This window comes from Equus caballus, chromosome 18 (genome assembly GCF_041296265.1).
Source record: "Equus caballus isolate H_3958 breed thoroughbred chromosome 18, TB-T2T, whole genome shotgun sequence".
Taxonomy (NCBI): domain Eukaryota; kingdom Metazoa; phylum Chordata; class Mammalia; order Perissodactyla; family Equidae; genus Equus; species Equus caballus.
Genome location: NC_091701.1, coordinates 32,671,154 through 32,674,718, shown reverse-complemented (window position 1 = coordinate 32,674,718; position 3,565 = coordinate 32,671,154).

Genomic DNA, 3,565 nt, shown 5'->3' with positions numbered 1-3,565 from the left:
ACCATATATATACTGCTGAGAATTCAACATGCCATTCCTATTTGCCGTCATCATAGATACATATTTTAAAAAACAGAAGAACATAACTACAATGATTGCTTTTAATTTTTGAATATTAGTTAATATTATTGAAATATTAGTAACAAACAGCATCTCAGATTCTTTGGAAATTAAGGTAGGATGTGCTCTTTTGCAGTAAATCACCTGCCTTTGGCATCAGCTGTCTCTTTTTGGCTTCCCCTCCACCCCCTTTCTTCTTTCCTTTCCTTCTCTCTTGTGCCCACCCTTGGCTCTGGACAGCTGCAATCTTCTTTGCCTGGTGTCCACTTCCCATCTCCATCATCCCCCTGATCTCTTCAGTCCTAAGAGGGGCAGTGGTGTAGCAGAAGGGGCACTGAATTTGGAAACGTGGGGATTAGGGTTGAGTCCTAGTGCGCCACCAACATACTGTATGACTTGGGCTAAATCACTTAACATCTCTGTGTATCCATGACCTCATCCATAAAATGAACTGAGGATGTTTGGTGTAATTATTTCTAGGGTCCATTGCAACTTTTCAGTAATATGGATCTTCCTGCTTCTGTACATATCAATTGGTCATTTGAATCTGCTCTAGCTTTCTTCAGCCATTTTTGTTACTTCTTTTTCTTATTATTACTGACATTTGGGCTTTGAAAATAGATATTCTGTCTTATCCAATTATTTAAAAATAGCATTGATTGCCCCTACCATGATATTCCTACTTTGTAGATTTAAAAAAGAAAGCCTAAAGTAGAAGGTTACAGACTTCCAGGGGGTGGGGGGTGGGGTGGAGTCTGGGGAGGGGGCTGATTTTTTCTGCTTGAAAATGGCAAGTGAGTTAATCTTAGTTGCCAGAGGACCGTAAGCTACTCTTAACAAAATTTCAACATCTGTTCTCCAAAGGCAAGAGTGTTGATTTCCATCCGTGCTCCCAAAGTTCTTTTCTGTATAAGCCAAGTCCTAAGCAACGAAGGGTGGTTGTGTTAGATTTACCTGTCAGATCAGTCACGTCAGAGTCAACATAGGTCATATTTGGCAGAGATGAGAAATGGTATCTGGGCTTGTTTTATGCCATTTAAGTCATGATCTCACACACGGTGGGTGCCTCCAGCCTTCAGAAAAGTGTGTCCTCTAGGTAGTCAATGGCCAGTCAGATCTCTGCTGGAAAGTAATGGGACTTGTCCCACAAGCAACTCACCCCCCAAATTATTCCAGGATTAGCAAAGTCATTAATCCCCCTTATCCGTACATCTCTTACTTTCCTCCACTGAATTAATTTAATATTCTTGTTAATGTTTCCTAATGAGAAACAAAAGAGAGATCACAAAGGTAAAATATTGATAACACCAAGTTTAGAGACGGTACGCAGATACAGACACTCTCCTACACTGTTGGTATGAGCCTAAATTGGCATAACTTTCTGGAGGGTAATTTGGCGATATGGATGAAAATTTTAAATGCATAAAAACATTCCACTTCTATTAGTTGCCCTCGAGTTATCTCAAGAGTGTACACAGGTGTTCACTGCATAATCATTTATGAGAGCAAAATCTAGAAACAACTTTTAGGATATGCTGAATGTGGATCAATAAGAAATAGGTTAAATAAACCATGGCCCATCCGTACAATGGAATGCATGCGGCCACTTAAAGAAAGAAGCACATCGACACGTGCTGACGACAAGAGATCCCAGATGTACTAATTTTAAAAGGCGTTTTGCAGAACTTATTTTCTACATGTACATATGACACTATTCACATAACTATATAGATATATTTAAAATTGATGTGTGTGCATTAGATATATAAAAGCAAACTCAAGAAATTATTGATGGAGGTTATTGTGCAGAATGAGAAGTGGGAATAGAAAGAAAGATTTCACTTTTCCAATTAAAAACTTCTCTACTTAACTACTTCATATTTCAATGCTCATGCATTATCTTTACATAAAAATTTTTCAAAGTAAGAAACTGGAAACATCTTTTAAAAAAAGGAGTAAATGGTGAAATAAATTAGGATATAACCATAAAATGTAATACTAGCCAACCACTAAAAATTATCTCCTACAACTCTACTTGCCGACAGAAAAATGCTGGATGTATTGCTAAATTTAAAAAGCAGTTCACAAACCCAAAAGACTAACAAAGTGAAGGAAAAAACATTGGAAAACACTGAAGTCCCTCAAGGACACATTCCAGGTTTGTAACACCAGTGCCGGCATGGGGCCCAGCACACCCATCTCGAAAGTACATTTATTTGATGGTCACAGCGTGCCTGCACTGTGTTCGGGCTTACATAGTTTATGGCTGATCCTCACAATGACCTCATTTATCCCCATGTTACAAGCAAGGAGACTGAAGATTAGGGAGCATGTTTAACTAGAGAAGCTTGGATTCAAACCCCGATTTGTCTTCCCAAACCAAAAGTTTTGTGGTGTAAATTATTCAACAAGTCAAAAAACGACAGAAGGGATCACAGAAAGATTACCGGACTACATCAGATTCAATTAGTACAACTGTGACTAAGGAACTCATAGTTCAGGGAGAAATCCTTCCCCTGTCACAACACCTGAACAGAGAAGGGGAGTGGGCTCTAGACCAGGCGTTGAGCGCTGACTTCTTGCCTCTTGGTATATGGTAGGAAAGAAACTCTGAAAGGGTCATGAGCGATCACATAGTTCACTGTTTTTCAAACTGTAAGTTGTAACCCATAAGTGGGTCCTAAAATCAATGTAGTGGGTCTCAATCAGGATTTTTTAAAAAATAGTGAACTGGAGGGGGCCGGCTCAGTGGTGCAGCGGTTAAGTTTGCAAGTTCTGCTTTGGCAGCCCAGGGTTCGCAGGTTCGGATCCTGGGTGCAGACCTACACACTGCTTGCCAAGCCATGCTGTGGCAGGTGTCCCACATATAAAGTAGAGGAAGATGGGCACGGATGTTAGCTCAGGGCCAGTCTTCCTCAGCAAAAAAGAGGAGGATTGGTGGCAGATGTTAGCACAGGGCTAATCTTCCTAAAATAAATAAATAAATAAAATAAGATAAGATAAAATAAAATAATAGGGAACTGGAATAGAATGGAATATAGAAAATATTAGATATAATGCATGGTGTGAAGATCCATGTATTTTTTTGAAACATATTTCAGCTATATTTTCATATACACAGAAATATGTGCCTTGAGTTACACTGCAAAGTATTAGTATAGAGGGCAGCCTGAAAGGTGTTAAAATTACCAATTCAATTTCAACTCCTTCATCAGATGATGACCCTCAGGGATTGGATGGTTCCTTTAAGACCCTAATGCCTTTCTCTGCAGCACCTGACCCGATCTTGTGTTTCCCCACTTATGTCCTTTGTGTTTTAATATTCTCATCTTTCATATGGGACTGATGTTATTGAGCTCACCTTTCTGACAGGGCCATTAGGGAAGGTAATGTAGGTATAAATACGGAAGCTATACTCCTTAGGACTTACCATGTTATTAACACAGGATGAACTGAGCTCTGGAAGGACCCAAAGTCATTATCTTGGCATCAGGTGACAAAGCCA